Raw genomic sequence first — 19,222 nt, 5'->3', positions numbered from 1 at the left:
GATTTGTGTGGCCAGTCTTAACCATGTGGTTGCCCATTGCTGGTGGTGTTTCAGTGCAACACAATGATATTTATGAATTTTTTCTGACTTACGAAGACAGAAATGTGCAGTCCCTGTTTGGAATAGAGGAAAGAACACATGAGATGCTCAAGTGTCCACTTCAAACTGTTTGTATTCCATCGAGATTTGAAAACCTTTGAACAGGAAAAGCTGTGAACAACCTGTGCCTAGGTGGTGCAGTGCGTACTGTAATACTAGTTGCAATAGACCGTGACATCAAAAAAGGGTGAATTGGACAGGAATGTGACTCAGACAATAGCTCATCTTCCAGGCTATTGCTGGTATGAGCAAAGAAACGGAATAGAGGGTGAGAGGAAGATCCAGCACAGTTTTCTCTGTTTCACCTTTATAGAAGTTGATTATGATCTAGAGATGACACTGACCATGCTAATAGCTCTTAAAAAACTATTGTGTGTTCATAAGACTATTTCAGTTGGCATTTTGCAATCAGAAATGTGACCAGCTCTGCTCTAACTTGGTTGCTTAACATTTCCACCAGAAAGAAGAGTCTTCCTCTTAAATCTCTTGTGCCTTTGTTCGCAGGAATTGTTAGAGACAAAGAAAACCAGGACTGAAAGGACTGTCTCTTTTAGGGCTTTTTTTTTTTCTCTACTGAGTGAAATCCTTCCCAGGTCAAGCTGAGCTATCCAAAGTATTAAACTGCAAATTTTTTTTTCTGAGAAGAAAGAAAATGGCAATGTGCTAAAATAGCTGCACATATGAACTCAGCTGGGCTCACACTGCTGCTGCCAGAGTGACAGCTGCTGCTTTGCTAAGAACATCTGAGACTGCCAGAGGGGGTGAGAGGAAAGATCGTGGCAGGTGTCCAGCCTCATACAGATCCATCACTACCATTAAACTTATAGGGCTCCCCAAAAAAGGTAAAGTGTAGGCTCTGGTTCCCACCCCCCTCCTTTCCCTCTGTTTTAACTTTTATTTTCTTCGTAGCAGCCTTGTGTTTCTCCCTTTCCCTGTGACTTGGTGGGGGTCTCACACAGTGATTTTATTTTTTCTGCTGTTAATATCACTCTGCTTGGATCTCTTGACTCACAGAACCTCTGGGAATTGCACTAGGTAGGAAACATGTTTGTTTATTCTTTCCCACTCTGTTTTGTACCTGATTCTATTTATAGACCAAGTTCCAATAAATACTTTGAACGTTTCTGTTTTTCCTAAATGGGAGCAATGAAACAAGGGCCTGATGTTCCCAAGTTAGGATGGAGAGAGAGAGAGGTAATGGGAGGATCCAAGTCTTCAACATTCACTCTCACTCCCTGTGCAGCAGTGCTTGGCTACAGTGATCCACACCAAGATCATGGGCTTGTCAGTAATGCATTTAAATGTTAACTATGATTTGGTGGTCAGTCTGTTCTGTAGGCCAGTCAGTACCAGTTTCCTCCCATGACACCAAAGGTTTAAAGTGGCAGATATCAGTCATATTCTTTTTTTTTTTTTCCTGAATATACACCTGTATCACTGTTTCCTCCCTCTGAAAAAGCCTCCTCTACAAATCCTCTGCAAAATACTATGGTGTTTCTGAAATCTAGTACTCATAAGCTAAAAATGTCTGGTTTTATAGCTAGTTTCTAATACAGTTGCTATCTATTCTCAGAGAACTCCAAACTTTCTTACTGCTGTGACTGAATGCATCAGTTTTGTGTGCAAACATAGAACTAGCATTTTAAAAGTTGCTAATGGTTGTGGTTTTTTTTGTTTTGTTTTTGTTTTTGTTTTGTTTTGTTTGTGTTAATCAGTCAGACTTTTTTTAGGAAGAAAACTGAAAGCTTTGTAAGATTTACCTAGCTTTAGGGAAAGGTTTATTGATTGAGTTTTGAATGCATTGGGTTTGCTTGCTGCCGAACTTTTGGGCTTCTTTTTAGCTTATCTGGTATATGTCTAAGCATAAGGCTTGTCATTCTTTTAAAGTTTCAGTGTCTTAAGATCTCCTAATTCCTGACCAGATGCCAGTATTTCCTATGGAGAAAAGGAGCCCCATATGAAAACTTCTTCTCCAGATCAAGAAGTCTTTCTTTCTGCCATCCACCTGTGTGTCTTACTCCTCTGGGAGAGAGAAGATGTACAAGTGAAAGCATTTCTGATAAGTTTGTCACCTGTGATCCTCTCCCTTGGATCCAGCTTCCTGAGTATATATCTTCTGTTATTGAGTCTCCCACTATCTTGCACTGTTTCTGGAATAATTATAATGCATTTCTCTTTTCATGGACCAGCCAGCGTGGGTGGACTGATTTCCCCTGGCTTCAGCCATTCCTTACTCTGAACGTGACTCTTCTTTCTAGAGGACCAGTGAGATTTAACAATTCTCCCTCGTCACTAGTCTGGGATCTAGGCAATACAACTTAGCATTAAATTGATAGTACAGATGCTCAGTCATACCGTAGCAGTTTAAATAACTTCACAGCCTCACAGGTAGTTCATAAGCTGCAACTCACTGCAGTAATAATGATGGAAATGGACGTCTTGTGGCTTTAATCCTGGAGTGAGACATAGAAGAAATGGATTCCATTCCACTGTCAGTGATCTTCAGAAAGTTGCTCGATATCTTGTATCCCTTGGCACGTGGGAAACAAAGAGCAATTCTATACTTCCACACTTATTAGCAAGTGCTGTATAGAGTTTTCCTTTCTTTGTATACAAAATGAATCTCACATCTATGTGAAAGTTTGTACATTATAAAAAGACAAAAGATGGTAATAAGAAAGCCTCTCTCTCTCTTCTTTTTCTCCACTTTGTTTTTGTGGTGGTGGTGGGTGCGTTTTCCACTGAGCATCCAGTATAGCTTACTTTCAAATCTGGGATACCGGGCTGAATTAATTTTTAGCCTGACCAGATGCAAGAGTTCTCTTAAAAAAAAATCAATGTTGGATAACTATTCTAACAGATGAAAAAAAATATTAACTAAGTATCAAATTGCTTTGGAAGTTTGTTGGTGTCTTGAAGCATCCCCATCCTCAGCACAATACAAGCAGTTCCATACGATACAGCATAATGGCGTGCAAGTTTACATATGTAAATTGCTTTGAAAGTAAAGTCTCCTATTTATTTCCATGGAAAATACAATAGATACAAAGAGCACAATAACACCATTTGATAGAGCAAATTCTTAGCTACAAAACATTATTTTTCAACATACTCACCACCACTAGCCATGCATTTTTGCCAGCGATGAACAACAGCCTGCATGCCGTGCTTCTAACAGTCTGCACCAGTGGAGGTGACCCACTGTTTCACACCTGCTATGACAGCATTATTGCTAGAAAAACTTTACCCATGCAGTCCATCTTTCAACAGCTTGAACAGGTAGAAGTCAGAAGGCAGTGAATCTGGACTATACAGCGGGTGTGGTAGGACAGCCCAGCCAAGACTGGCAGTGTGCTCCATGGTCCTCAGCTGGTATGGGGCCTGGCGTTATCATGTTGCAAGAGAAAGGCTGTCTTCTTCTCTGGTTTCACTCTGGAAGTTAAAGCTTTCAGCTCAGCCAGCATCACAATATAGTGTTCAGAGTTGATGGTTTGTTCAGATTCCAGGAAATCCAGAAGGATCACCCCTTTCCCATCCCAAAAGACAGTGCACATCACTTTACCCATGGAGGGCTGCCTCTTGAGCTTTTTCTTCAATAGGAAATTCACATTCAAGAATGTTGCCACTTCCTGCACTGCTGTTTTGACTCCGGCTAATAGTGATGACAACACGTCCCATCACTGGTAATAATACAATCCAGGAAACTGCCACCTTCAGCCTTGTATTGGTTCAATACATTCTGACAAGCCTGCATATAGTGCTCTTCCTGCTGCTGCGTGAACACTGGTGTGACCCACCTGGTGCAAACTGTGTGATATTCCAATGTTGCATTATTTTTTCCAATGCATTGAAACCAATATTCAGCTCCATACATAGTTCTCTGGATGTAATCTGCCAATTCATGGAGACTTTCTTCATTTTGTGCTGTGACAGCTGGGCACAGCCACCCAGAGTGTGGCATGTCTTTCACATCACTGTCGCCACTGTTGAAGTGGAGCAATTTTCTCCTCATGGAGGAGTTCAGTGGCACACCTTTGCTTCATACACACTTCCATGTCAGACACCATTCTGTCAGACTGCTTCTCTGCTGCCATCTGTCACACGGCAACAAAAAGTAATGGAATACTGGCAGGAAGGTTCAGCCTCTATGGCCAAACCACCAGCATCCCTCTCTGACACTGTGGGCCAATGTAACAAAATAGGAGGCAGTAGTTTTGCAGCAGCCCTCGTACTAAGGTCTGCAAGCAGTGCAGTTGTACAGCACTATTCTGCTCCCATGCAGAGCTGATTAATTATGAAAACTGCTTGTATTACTTCAGTACTGAAGATGCCAGTTAACTGTGCATTTAATAGCAAGTTCAGTACTGGCTAAGTTTGTTCATGTTTGTCTGAACTGCTAGTACAAATGATTCCTTGGGATACTAAATGATCATATGTACATAGGAATTTTTTCAAAAGCATCTGCTCTGTGTATTCTCTGTTTCTTTTGCTTGTTTTTGTAGCTACACAATGTAACCTTAACTAGAGGTTACTTTTGTTTACTGTAAGCATGAGTTTCAAATTCTTTTACATAATATTTTACATTTTACAAAATAATTTTACTAAATCATCATCATTACATGTTGGATGAAGTCCTGTTTCTGACGTAGGACGTGTATTCACGGATCATATGTTCCATTCCTTGCATATTTTCCATGTTTACTGTGTGCTGTTCAAAAGATTTCCTCACAAAACTACCATATAGAGTACAATTATCTTTTATGGTCTAGTATTTGTTGGCATTGCTACTGTATGAAGTAAAATGAGCATCTGGAGACGTGAACAACTCTTGTTTATTAAACTATTGTATGGTTGTTTATACCTCAAGTCACTGAAGACCCTCTTTCCCTAATGCTGTCAGGGAAACATTATTCTTTATGTAACATTCTCCAGTGGATTACACCTGCTGATTAATCAGATGAGTAAACAGAATTTATTTTGTAAACTGGTTGCAATTCCCTGCTTTCATTGTTGTCAACGGTTTATGGGCGTTAGGCCCGATTCCATGACAAAGGGGAGGGGGGACCCAAGGGCCCACGTCCCGGGAAAAGGGAAAAGGGGAAAAGGGTAAGGAGATGGCCCTGAGAGCAAAGAACAGTGGCAACAATCTGAGGAGAAACAAACTAATTTACTAAATAAAATATCAGAATGCAAAACAACACACTATAATACAATATAATTACAATTTAAGCTGATAAATCCAATACAGAGAGAGAGAATGTCCCAAAATCAAGGTAGGCCTTACTCTACTACCGACGATAAGACGGCTGGAGAGCGAGGTGCTGCCAAGACGAGAGACGGCGGAAAAAAGGGACGAGGTCTCGTGATCTGCAAGTTTTTATACTGCGAGCTTTTATCTTTTCCCTCTGGCTGGAAATGGTAACAGAGGAGCAAAGTACCGTGGGGAATGTAGTAGTCCTTCTCTTCTGAGGACCAGGTACATTCACTACATGATGTTATGATGTGGAGTACCAATAACCGAAAATCATAAAACCATGACAATTGTTCAGAACTTCAATTTCCAATCCTGTCCTAGTGTGTAAAATTTCCTTGCCATTATTAGAACTGGATATAATAGCAATATGTATTTCTTTCAATATATTTTGTAAGTTTGAGTGGCAAGGCATGATTTTATAATTACTCTTTATGTATACTTAATGTTTATATAGCTAGTCCATACAGAGAAATAATAACCATTAATTCTGTATGAACATCATGGATTGTAAGTAATCCTAGTAAAGCTAAGCACAAATAGTTTCTGCAGGACCAGGTAAATACTGTGGATGTTTCAGCTCGTGTATATCTGGTCATCTAAAACAAACATGCAACTGCAGGAATAAGGAAATATGAAACCTAAGAGATAAGCAGCACAATCCATACAGGGGTTGAAAGCGTGCTCAGAAAATTAAAATATTTTGGAACAGAGTTCTGAATTCTGGACAACCCAATTGCCACTGATGTGAGTAGTAGTTTCACAGGTTCTGACTTAGTGGAGGAGAGATGCAGACTCCATTAGCACTTTCCCTTAGAGCCAACTGCCAGTGCCAGCTGCCTCACTCATACCAACGTGTGCCTGACTCTTCCAGACAGTTAAATGTTCAAAGGCTACTGTGCCTAGTTGAATCCATGTATGAAAATAAGATTACTCTTCAGTCTGACAGGAAGAATAACCTCCAGGCAGGTAAGTGTGGAAGCTCCTACTTGATATGCTTTCCTTCTAAGCTGTAAGCAGTAGTACCCAAAAAGTTTTCAGATAACAGAAGAATTTTGAATTTTGACAAAGATAAATGGTTCATGGGTGAAGCATTAAACCCCTTCCAAGCTCTCCCCCCCCCAAAAAAAAGAGCAACAATATAAAAAACCTCACAAAAACTGGCAGAGGCACGCATTACTGTTAAGGCTGCTGACTTTCTGAGCAGATGTGACATTGATATCTGTATAGCAGGCCCAGAAGCCCAATAAATCAGGGAGTTCTGGCAGACAGAAAGAATTACACACAGAAAGCTCCTATTATGGAGGTGAATAATTTAACAAGATAGGAAAAAATGAAATGCCGTGGATATGATATCTTGAGTACTGAAGGATTAATTTTATTGCCTCAGCTCAGACATTCCAGTTATTCAGTGGAAGTTTTTCTTTAATGCGGATTTCATTTCAGTAAATTATTTGGTTATAAATGTAACTACAATAAACAAGCAATGGGATACTATTCAGAGTTACACAGTAAATAAGGGATCAGTAGCAATTTATTTTAGTACTGCAGTGAATTTTGTTTTCAAAACAGCAAGTGTGGATGTCAGGATGTACCTCTCCTGCACTGGTAGAAATAGACGGAATTAATGCCTTTTGTGACCTTGAGAAGGGAAGCCAGAGATGTCACTCTCTGGAGATAAAAGTGAGAATGTGCTTTAGATTTCTTCACTGAGAGAACTAGAGATAGCACCTTTGATTTTGAATTTGGGAGAGCCATAAAAAGAATCAAAAGGTTTAAGAGGGAAGCTTTTGGCAGGGAGGTGGGGAAAGCATTGACGTTCCTATCTTCAGAGCCTACCACATTCTCAGAGGCTGATGTGGGAGGACTGCAGAATCTATATGTAGGGTACGTACTGGAAAAGTAAAGCTCTGTTTGAATTAGTATACAAATGCTTAGCACATGAGAGTGTATATACGCAAATATACACACCCATCCCTTTGGTTAAGAAATGCTTTTCTTTGGTGGAAGCTCTTCCTCAGTCATTGTGGAAAGAAACCAGCCCATAATTGCTTTATTTTACTTGTGTTGCGGCACCAGAAAGCTGAAATTGAAATTAATAGGGTTTTTTTTTTTGGTTTGTTTGGTTGGTTGGTTTCTTTTTTTGTGTGTTTTGTTGTTGCTTTTTTTTTTTATTGGAGACATGGCTTGCAAAAGTGGTAATCTCAAGTTCAAAGTCTGAGAAGCCATCATAAATTTTTCTAGTACTTGCAAATTCAGGCTGGAGACAAGTTTACTAGTGGGTATAAATACCTGAAGATTTTCTACCTATCCTGCCAGTATTAATAGAATATTTTCAATTTTCTAGGTTCAAATGATTAATATTACCCCTGCTTTAAAATATATTTTTATGTAAACTATCTTTTCCACTTTCTCCATATGCTCTTATTTGGAGGTGGGTGCTTCAGAGTCCCTGTGGAATTTATCTTTGCATAAAGCTTTTCTTTTTAACTATTGGTCAGAAATCTGTAGAATTTCTTCTCATTAACTGAAACTAGACAACAGAATACCACTTTGAAAATCTGCTTCGTTTGTTAGTTGCTAAATTTCACCTCCTTGGAGTTTGTTTTTTGTACAGCAATTTTTCATCAGGAGCCATTTAAAAGGATATGGGGTTGAAATGGCTCATGATTATTATATGTACTGATAGACTGGAGACCTGGGGAGGAGACTGCTTAGTTATACAAAAAGACCTTATTCATGAGATTAAAGGCTTCAGTTTCCCTAATTCAAGTAATGGCGCCCAGCAGGACAAGGTGGTCCAGATGGTCATCTCAGCTACTGACTGTTTTCTGAGTAAATACCTAAAGCGGCAAAATATCCATAGAAGCTGTCAAATATGGCTGTAATGACTGAAAAGAGCAGAGTGAATTTTAAAAAGATGCTTTTCCAAGGAAACTTTTGAAATTGTTGTAAAGTATGGATTCCAAAAGGAAGGAGAAAAGGAGAGAAACGTGAAGAATAACTGTATGGAAAGATAAAAAAAAAAAAGAACAAAACAACCAAACATACATGACTTCTATTCCTGCAAAATTCATGCTAGCTCAATCTAACATATCTTTATTTTCATTCAATATTATTAGGATTTCTGTGTAAACATTCTGACAGCTCTTTTCAATAATTGTAGGTTTTCCTTGTGTTAAAATATGTTTCATGCTTCTTTTAAGAGTAAATAGAAATTCATCAACTTGGAGAATTCAGTGGTCTCGTGTACAGGAAGATTATTCTGCAAGGCCAAAATCTAACTGTCATCCTGACAGATCCTTATGTATTTTTTCTCGGGTGAAAATACAAATTTTATTTTGTAATTTCTATAGAATTGGAATTAAGATTAAAATGTTTTATGACAATTTGAACCTCTCAAGAGAAGTTATTTAGTAGAAAATGTCAGCGGTGTGTGTTTGCTTCAAGCTAGACAAACCTACATTTCAAAACCATGGAATTTCCCAAGAAGGACAACTTTGGTACATCCTGTTCCGTCCTAGAAACACTCATTAAAGTGTTTCTTTATTTAATTATTTTTGAAGACACATTCTTGTTCCTTTCCTTATCTCTTTGGAAGATGATGGTACTTTAAATCTGAAACCCTGCATTACTCTGAAATAGGACCATACAGATGGCTTTCTGGTAAGGGCTGCTCATTAATGCACTGAGCAGCCACCTGTGGTCAGAAAAAAAAAATCTTACTCTAATCAGATTTTATGGAAGGGCTTTTCACATTAAGCAGTAACATTATATTTAAATTAAGAGCAGGAGAGCACCGGAACAATTGCATAGGAGATATAAATCCAGCTTGCAAATCTTTCTGCCAACAAAGTGTAAAAAAAAAAAAAATTAAAAAAATCAGCTCCTAAGGAGGATGATTCTCTTCTGAAATGTTTTATCTGATACCAGGGTATTTGAATATAATACTAGACATTGCAGTGCAACAGAAGATTTGCCTGTTGATTGTCTCAACTGAAAAGCTGTGATTTTCTTATTCCCTCCTTGTTTCATGTTTTCTTCTCTACACAGAAAGCAATCCCAGATAAGCAGATTAATATGTGGGATAGCTCCTCTTCATTGTTCTGTGCCGCACTTCCAGCTTTTCGTAGCCAGTTGGACTTGTTAGGAGGAGCTAACCGATTGGTTGTTTCCTGGGCTCCGTTTCATAAATTATAGCCAGCATGCATGAGCATGATTCCTACAGTTGCAGTAATCCAGAGGCCTGTCAGTTCCTGACTTTATGCATGTTTATTCCTACTTGTTTTATAATATTGCCCTGGAATTTCCTGTCTTAGATAGTTTGCTATTGCATCTTCAGGACTCTGTGAGTAATTTTGACTTTTTCAACTTTGTTAATTACATACTGTAAACAAGAATGCTCGTGTTTAGAAAGTAGTTCATTAGCAACAAACATTTGCACTTCTGTGCCGTATCAGCTCATGTACAGTTATCTTTGTAGCTTTTCTCTTGCTAGGGTTAACATTGCTTCACCATGTTGCATGTGGTCAGTGCAGTTGGGGTTCATTCATTTCTGAAACAGGCTGTGTTTGCTCCTCATAGTATTTGTGCTTCTATAGTAAAATACAGTGATGCTGCATTACAGCTTACTCATGCCTAATCAAGGCATATGTTGTGTTTTATGCTTTTGTACTGTTTGTACGCTGTATGCTAATAATTGTGGTTGAGCTATTGAAGGAATGCACAAAATTCTCGGTGTACTGTATAATGAAGAACAAACACTTATTTCCTTTCCCCTCCCCTCCCCCCTATCTTCTCTACATAAGAGCAGAGATACTGTTAAAACAGTGGTGTTAACATCTAGTATTTTAAACAACCATATAGCTTAATTAACCCCTTTTTCATGCAGTGCTGTAGTGCTTTACTTAAGGTGTATGGGTTGTTTTTGTAGCAAGCTGAATGCCAGAATGTTAGAGTTCACAAATTTAAAAACAAAATCTCCTCACAGTGAATTAGAAACCAGTGGGAAATGGTGTTCAGGATCTGCAGTTTAATCTGATGCAGTTATCACAGTGACTCCCTGGTTGGTTTCCTGTGCAACTGGGCTTTAAAACAATAGAGTGGTAGATTGAAATCAGAAATTAGAAAGCTACCAGTCTAGTGCTCTGCACCTCTCTCGTAAATGCTGCAAGGTCATATTCACTGCCATAAATGCATTAGTTGATCTAAAGGACTTTCCATGCTGCTTGTTTTTTTTCAGTGGAAACATCATTTCATTGTGTGGTGTAATAAAGCTAGCATTTGTGGGTAAATAGCTTGGGTTCTGCTAAGAACTGCATACTTTCTGCTAGCAGGATGGCAGCCTTTGCTGTTTCTTATTAGCTTTCCTTCTTGAAGCTGTAACTTTTCAGACGGATTTGTGTGAGTAAATAATTTTAAAACAGCCAAAGTTCTTCAGAGGGCTGACTTGCTCTACGTAGTGAATATGATAGCTTCCAGTGGTATATTATGCTTCTGCAAAACTTCTGCAAAGTCTTTTTGTTAGCAAACCTTACTCTTCTGTTATAGAAAAATAAGAATGCAGTATTGGCAATTCATTTATCCTTTATTGTAAAATTCTAATTGCATGTAGTGTTTGGCTACATTTTCAAATTCTAAAACAAAGAGAAGAATTAACTCTTAAGTTTATGGTTAGTATTGAAGTAAAACAATTTCTTTTGCATTAATAGCTTTAAGCTTATTGAACTTTTTGTAAGGAAGATGTGTGTGTGTATTACTTCAAAAGGTCAGTTACACTGTCCTGTAGTGAATGCAATAGTGCTGTTTGCACATCTTGCATTGCAATGCTGAGAATCAAGCAGACCACAAAATGAAAGTTAATTCTGTAGTGATACTATTGAAAGTACTTACATTGGACTAATTCCTCTAAATCACTTTATGAAGCTGAAAAAAAAAGAGTTTTGCTCATGCAGGTAGTATTTATGATAACTTCTGTCAGCTTTACTTTAGTGGTCACATATAGTAAATAGTTACACTATTTATATATGTAATATAAAACCTAAACCACAGTGAAATTCATTTTACTGGAAAGGTATGCAATTAGTGAGCTGGTGAATGATAGTAAAAACTACTCTTCCCGTGAATATTTCTGAAATAAGAAATCTCAAGATGCGAAAATTTTGTTTTAGCATTGTTTCTCCATGACATATGCATAACTTGGACGATGTCGTGTTGTGGGCTGAACAGTCAAGTCACTTGTCACTTCTCCTTTAAATGAATGTTGTTTGTTTAATCTAGTTAAGTTACTTAAGTCTGAATATTGATACATTAAATGAGGTCAACAAAAATGAGATACACTAATTTACGGGAAAAAATCATTAATTTTTTAAGAGAGTTTTTTAAGGCAGCATGTGCGCTGTGATGTCAAGAGGAGTGGTGCGGAAAATTGAGTACATGGAGCTGAGTACATGCACTGTTTCAGTACCAGACCTTTACTGATACTGAGTTCTCTAGGTAAGATTTGGAATCCTACAGACTGCAAGCAGTGCCTACAGGCTGGATCAAAGCCCTTTTGTGCTGGATTCTGTTCAAACAAGTAGTAAAAGGCAGTCCCTGCCCTTATGAGATTATAAACCAAACAGGATGGTAGGCACAGGATGGAAGTACACACAGTTTAAACATAACCTTGGGCAAGTCATGGCAGGTCAGCAGCTCAAGGAGGAATGAAATCCTGGGATATATCTGCTCTATGCCATTGTATTTGACATACAAAGAAAAAGAAAAAGAAGGGGGGCATTGGAGCTTCCCATTAGGGCATCTGCTCAATCCTAGAAACAACATGGATATGTTGTGAGTAGGGTAGTTAAGGCTTTTTTTCAGGACTAGGGCAGAATTTGCATGCACTGAATCTTGTACTGCTTCATGGGTACATGTTTTCCTAATTCAGAGTTCAGTGCCTGCTGGACTATACATGCTTTTCTTGAGGGAAACTTTCTCCCCTGCTTTGCTGAGTAAGTATTTCAGTATTTTACACCCACTTTAGGAAGTCCAGACAGCTGTGTTTTTCAGAATTCTTCAAAAAGTTTTTCGCAGTTGCTTAGTAGAGAGTCTCAGATTTGCGTTCTTGCTTAGAAAATGTCAGCGACTTTTCTGTATAAATTCAAGGAAAAAAAGCTCATGTTATAGCTTGTATATAACCCCTGCCCTGAGCCCTACTGACTTGATGCAATGTAAATATGAAGAAATGCTTTCATTTGTAAGTTGGAAGACCGTATGAAAAGAACTAAAATCCCCTTTAAACTGAAGTCTGTTGTGAAGCTTTGCTATTAGAATTATCAGCATAAACTCAGGTGTCCATTCCAGAAAGACAATTTATGTAAAAACTCCAACGTGCTTTGGAAAATTCTTCTGCAAACATTTAGCTTACAAATTTTCAGAACTGTCTGGTCTGTCTAGTGCTAGAATCCTGCTTTGTGTCTGTGTTAGGGCCTCCTGATGGCAGTTAATTGTAAACCACTTGCAGCCAGTAAAGCATTTTTTCCATTTGTGCTTCAGTGTGCCAGATGTCAGCACTGGGAAGAAACCTTCATCCCCAAATTAAAAACAGACAAACAACAAACAAGCAAACAAAACCATCTCCTTCTTCTTTGAAAAATGAGCCCATCTTTGGCACTGCCCTTCCTTCATGCAGGCAGCTGACAAAAGCGATCCTACAAAACCACAGAACGACGTGAACATTGCTTAGCAGGGCAGTTAGCATGGGCCCTTGCTTCTGCTAGTAACTCATGGCAGCACTGGGAATTAAGCATAGGTCAAAATGTGTAGAGGACCTGTGAGGGTCTTCTACTACTTTTGCTATGTAACGTTATTTGAATTATAACAGTAAGTAACTTTGAGAACATCACTGCTTATCTTGGAAATTTTCTTGTGCTCCTTGGTTTTACAAATTCAAAATGCTTTGGCTTCATAGAAGAATGTATCAGTATGGTTGGGTTGTTGTGGTTTTATGTTACTATCTTTCATATGAAGTATAAAGAGCTAATAACAAGAAATTCAGAATTCAACCACAAAAAAAGAGAACTTTGCCTAAAGTGAACTGAATTTTTACTTCTCTTTTTTTTACGGTGATCAACTTACATTCCTAAATTAACTCTATGCAATATAAAGATTATTCCAGAGCTTGAAATTAAATAGTTGAAGACAAATAAAATTTTTTTTTTTCTTTTTAAATGGGAGAAGTGTTGCTTTCTTCCTTGCTGATCGTTAGGAGTTAAAACAGCCTTGGAAAAAGAATATAACCACATCAGAACAATAACGCATTATATTCTCTTAAGATAGCATAGATATATCTGTGATATATGCACTCTGGCAGAGCACTCATCAGATTCAAAGCTGTTGAGTTTGTAGAGAGAGGAGAGGAGAGGAAAAGAAAGTCTACAAGGGAAAAATCAAAGTTCCAATCTTATTTGGCAATATGGGGAAACCAAAGGAAAGAAGTGGTAATGCTGAAGCTAAAATTATCTGTTCAAATGAGTACCTTCAAAATATCGTGAAAATATTGTTTTATACTTTTAAACAAAGTGTGTGACACAACTGAGCCCTGAGGGGAGAAGAAAAATTTTCAGGTAGCATTATTAATGAGGCAGCTTTGGCATGCTTGTATGCTGTTGCTACACTGACTTTCTGTAAAAGGTAGTGCGGTGAATGTACTGATACACACTTCAAAGTTGTATGTGTTGTCATTCATATCAGGTGAGCATTTATGTTTGTGTATATTAAGGAAAAGACTCCAGCAAAAACAGTACAGGTTGTTTGAATGTATTCACAGTCCCGGGGTCAAGGGTAGGATTGCCTTGGTTTCCTTTTGTACATCTGAAAAAGTTATAATCTGTTCTTACGTGCCTGAGTGCAAGTAAGTGCTGCTGCACAAAGGAGAAAACAGATTCATTTTGCTTTTCAGGCAGTAACACATACTCTCCCCAAGCAGCAGAGCTGCTGGCTGCTGTGCAGAGAACTCGCTGTTCCTTCAGGGTCTCACTGGAACTTGCTGTTCTCTGTATTAGAAATGATACTGTCTTCTGCATTAAAAAGTCTGCTGAGAGGCTTTACCTGCTGCAGTGACTCAGACAGCCAGCAAAGCTCAGGTATGTATTAGCCTGGGATTTAAGTTAAAGCACACACACAGTCCGTTAGCTTTCTTGATGCATCACATCGTAAGTATGGTCTCATCTCTCTCTCCAGTCCTGCTAAGCCAATGCAGACAAAAAATTTTCTTGAATTTTCATGATGAGAGGTTCTCAGTAAAAGCTGCAGGTATACTGTATGGACCCTGCCAGAGTCAAATATAAGATCATTTTGGTTCAGTAATAGGTTTGGAAAGATAATAAAAGGAGAGAAATAGCAATGTGTGTATTATCAATATTCTTTCTGGTTGATGTGTGTTTGGAAGTTGCGAGAGGGAAAGTTAAAATCTGAAGCGGAGAATGAAAAGTAAGATGACTTCATGGCCACTGACAGAAAAGGATCTAGATGAAGATGCTGTAGGACCTGCAGAGTTGCTGAACAGTTTGCTGTGTAAACCAAGCTGGTGGAGCCTGAAAGAAGCTTTGTACCTTTTGCTTTTGCCTGAAGCTTTACACCTTTCTTTTTTTTTTTCCTTTCCTTTCTTTTTTTTTTTTTTTAAATTGCAACCGATCACTGTATGTAGATATCTTAGATGAGAGAGGAAAGCAGTTGCCCTTACTATGCAGATGGGTGTATATATATAAAAACACACATGCACAGCATAAAATCATATTTGCTGAAGTAACTTGCCTTTATGAATGTCAAATGTAAGATTTCATTCAATCTGTATCAAAATGTTTTTAGTATTATTGTTTAAAATGAATGTTTAGCAGAAGTTTAACTGTAGTCTTTCTATTTTTTGTCTTACTATCGAGAGATTTGATCCTTCTTAAGCTGTTGGAGGTTTGCATATCAGTGGGAAGGGTTATAGGTTCATTAATTTACAGGCAATGAATCTGTGTTAATTTCTATCCTTCTGCCTCTTCTTACCTGCTTCTTGAGTAAAGCAATACAGAAGAGGAAATATATTTGTATGAAAATGCTTTTTCTACTTTCTTTCATCTGTGATACATACCTGGACATAAAACTGCTGTGGTGAGTAGACCCTTATGCGTATAAATAATCATCACACAGAAAAAAGCTATAAAATCCAAATTAGATGTGTAATCACTCTTAAATCAAGGGCTGGATTTTTAATCCTTACACTTTTCAGAATCGGAACACTCTACACAGCTTCTGGACTAAACTCACATGAAGGCTTGAACATCTGTGGCTCATCCACTTAAACAGATGGCAAGATCTGTGATGTCCCAGGCATTTGTGGCGTCTGGCACTAATGTGTTTTTACATCCACCTATCTTTGACCATTAAATAGCCTGGCCTTGTTCCAGCCTTTTGGTATATGAAATATCTATCTGCATGTTATGTTTGAACTTGAGGGACATAAAATCTGTTATTTGCCTCTGTTATCTCCATATTGATGTTTTCTATGAAGACATTTAATTACGAAGAGAGGGGTATTTGTTAATTACTGACTTGTTTTATGATAGATTCCCATAAAATAGATATAATACAGCATGTGTGTATACAGTAAAACAATTAAGTGAGACGTGAAAAGATCAGCTACTGCTGAGCTGTGCATTTAATTAAAATGAAAAGGTATTGGATCATCTACCTGCTGTCCTGCTAATCAACACTGTGGATTTTTTATTTAAATGCAATTCTCTGTTTGCAAATTGTGTTGCTTTGAACAGTCTCCTGATTGCAAAACAGAGTTTGAGAACATAAACCTCAGTCATTACAGCCATTTCCTGAAGCCTTCTCACAGAAATAGCACTAAGGTTCTTTATGAAAACTTTCACATTCAATTGCCTGGTCATGTGCTGAGCTACGGGAATACCGTTACATAGGTTAACCCACAGGAAGAGAGTGATAATGTTGGCATTTCCCAAAAAGTGCAATACAGACTGATCAAATGTCAGTCTTTTAGTAATATTTCTGTGCAAGAAGAATAATGGCAGAGAGCATTTAAAATCCACAAAAAAGTAGCACTAGAAAATAGCTTTATCAGTGTAATGGGTCTACAGGGCCTTCTATTCCAAGTTGCAGTGTAATAGGAAAAAAATAGCAATATCAGAAATGGAGGGGAAAGGCATTTTTCTGTAGGACTTTTAGCAACATTTGCTGGTGTAGTTGGTGGTGTGAGAATAAGTGTCTGGAAAAATGTATGCAACAGCCCTTTCAGAAGCCATTAATTGAAAAACCGGGAAATGTCTTCCTCACTTAAGAATGCATTTAGCAATTGTACTGAGATTGGAAGGCAATGCTTTATGGCTTGAAGTCTTAGTTTTTCTGGAGATGTTGCACTAGCTTCTTTCTGAAATGCTGCATGTACATGCTGTTTTTAATGGAAAAAAACTGCTTATTTTTGGATATTATTTTCCTCTAGCTTCAGCTACCAACTTTCTTTCTCTTGGTAAGTTTTACTGCAGCTTAAGAACATAATATCACCTTCCAACTCTGTTATTAACGTGTGATAAAATCATTATAAATACTTTCCAGTGCTGGCTAAGATACTAAGGTTTTTAATATAATCCCTGGTTTCAGATAGTCTTGATCCATCTCAGCTATGCGGAGCATTACTTTAAAATTCCTCTCTTCATTTGAAGTTTTTCATCCTCAGAAGGTTTTCATGGCTCATCACAGTTGTCACTTCCAGAGATATTAAGCAATTTACCATGTGTGTTGTGCAAGTGTTAAGATGGCCTGTTCTGGAAAAAAATACCCTTATTTTCTTCTATGTTTATTCTCCCTAAAATCTCCTTTTCATGATTTTTGCATCAAAATTCACTTCAAGGTGACCACTAGAAGTTATAAATGTGCTTTTCTGATAGCAAGCAAAGTCTGTGGTGTTACTGGGATTTATTTATTTATCTATTTATTCATTTATTTTTTGAAATGGTAGCTGTTTGCAAGGCTGCCATGTCAGAATTCTTAACAAAGCAGGGGTGAAGTATACTCTGGACTTGAGGCATCCATCTTACCCAGCTTTGGGTTCCATGGCCTTAAAATATTATTCAGTAAAATATTATTCATTATTCCTCTCTTTTTGTATGAATACATATGTTGTTTATATATATTATTATTTATTCATGTGAATATAGAGACATGCATACTTCCCCCTCTGCATCTTTAGAAGAGAGCACGTGAGACGATGTTGAAATTATGCTTTCTTGCAGAAAATTTCCTGAAGGTGAAATTTCCTCAGTACAAAATGTGATGTGTCCACTGTGCTCTGGAGTCTGGCAGAAGCATATGGCAGCAGTATTAGAGAGTATGAAGCCAGGGTGAAGGGAGACAAACCTGGTGAACTCTTGCTGGATCCACCTGTTGGGAACAACCTCTGAGGAGTGCCTCCATTTCTGTCGTGCTTGTCATCATGCTAGCCGACAGTACTGCTCCTGCAAATGTATTTGCAGTTTCTGTGGAAGATAGGGGTCCAGAGTTCAAGCTTGCATCACAGCCATGTTTTGTTTGGCTTTCAGGAGTACAAATCTGTCCACTGCATCTGCCTTTCACCTCACAGAGCAGTATTTTTTTCTGGGTAACTTCTCAGCCTTCTTCTATACCATCTGACCAGCTTCCTGATCAGCTCTCTGCTTGTTCAGGGAGGCAGGTTCTCACCAACCTACTGCCCTCTGTCTGCCTAATGAAGGGCAGTGCCCTACAGGAAACCCCATGAATATGACTGTGCTTTACCTCTCATGGGATGTGTGCTGCCTGCAGCACCTGCTGTGGGCTTTGTACAGGGCTTTGTATCTATAGCTTTGGATGTGGTCCATCACTAAGTGACCCTGGGGTGTGGGTCTGGACTGTCTTCCCTTTCCTGCTTCAGTTGTATTGCAATCTGGGAGTTTTGTACCAAAGGACTTGAGAAAACTTCTTAAAAAACCTAAATAGAGGCTTTTCCTTGGGAAGTTGTATCTAGGCACACTGAAGTGTTTATGTTTATGGTATATAAAGACTGCTCAAAGAAAAGGCACAGAATATTTTAAAGTGTACAAGAAATTAAATTAATGGATTTCAGTGGAAGTATGTCCTTGAAATTAGGCAATACAACACCTTGCAGTGTTCGGTTAAAAATGCATTTTGGAGACAGTGCAAGGTTTGAAAAATGTAACTTTTCCCCTACTTTATAGTTTTCATTATTTTTATACTAAAGCCTGCTAGTGTTAATTGTTTATCAGGTTAGTTCATTGGCAGCTTATTAGGCAATGATTTTTTAATGCACTTTATTTGCTTATATTTTTATTGATTTGCTTTATACCATACAATGTCTGACATCAGTCTATCCAATACTACACAAGTACTTTAATCTGAATCAAGTTTCAGTCTTTCAGGGGGGAAATATCTTACCGTGTTCCTTCAGGGAAGCAGCTGATATTCATATAAAGTCAAAGGTCCAAAATTTGGATCAATAGTTCCTTAGGAAATCTGAAGTAATATATTGATGTTGATGTTGCTTCAGGGAGTTAATCCATGAACAGACATTCTGTGAACAGAAAATTGTTTCTGGCTAATAAAATGTACAATACAAGTATATTATGTACATTACATATACAGTATACTATACATGTCACCAGGTGAAATAATTCTGGCCCTGGAACTACAATCAAAACTTAAAGGTGCTGCCTTGAGTGTAAAGTTTTACTGACAAATGCACCAAATATTTTAGCGTGCTATACTCTGTGATGATTACTTATTCACTAATGGCTGAATTAAGACAATTGAATTGAGAAGCAAATCATATCATTGTGATAGAATGAC

At 38.1% G+C, this 19,222-nt stretch overlaps 1 protein-coding gene across 2 annotated transcripts in view; it reads left to right on the top strand.

The window, feature by feature from the left end:
* PDE4D (phosphodiesterase 4D) overlaps positions 9,569–19,222 on the top strand; it is a 606,949-nt gene continuing 597,295 nt past the window's right edge. For both annotated transcript variants that reach the window (XR_002433221.1, XM_021379888.1), the window contains exon 1: positions 9,569–9,698. The gene's annotated coding sequence lies outside the window, so the exon portion shown is untranslated. The remainder of the gene's footprint in view (positions 9,699–19,222) is intronic.

Source organism: Numida meleagris, chromosome Z (genome assembly GCF_002078875.1).
Source record: "Numida meleagris isolate 19003 breed g44 Domestic line chromosome Z, NumMel1.0, whole genome shotgun sequence".
Taxonomy (NCBI): domain Eukaryota; kingdom Metazoa; phylum Chordata; class Aves; order Galliformes; family Numididae; genus Numida; species Numida meleagris.
Note: the sequence above shows the minus strand (reverse complement) of the source record. Positions and strands in the feature narration are given on the sequence as shown.